Source organism: Delphinus delphis, chromosome 11 (genome assembly GCF_949987515.2).
Source record: "Delphinus delphis chromosome 11, mDelDel1.2, whole genome shotgun sequence".
Lineage (NCBI taxonomy): Eukaryota > Metazoa > Chordata > Mammalia > Artiodactyla > Delphinidae > Delphinus > Delphinus delphis.
Window position 1 is genome coordinate 78,709,108 of NC_082693.1, and position 291 is coordinate 78,709,398.

Consider the following 291-nt stretch of genomic DNA (forward strand, 5'->3'; position numbering starts at 1 on the left):
TTCATGGCTTCTCTCCCTAGTCCAGGTACATGGACCAAATTGTATATTATTTTGTTTAATGAGGAACTTATTTAGTGATAGGATTTTTTCTATTCTCATTAATAAATGATTAATGATACATTAATAGTAAACAGTATTTAGCAATGATTTTTTTTTTCCAGCTTGAGAAATATGGATGAAATTTACAGTAGGCTCTCAATACCTCATACCCTACATTCTGCCTTCTGGTTTTCAGCTCCGGACTCTGAAAGCTGACAACCCAAGCATTAAACTTGCTTAATGCAAGGAAGT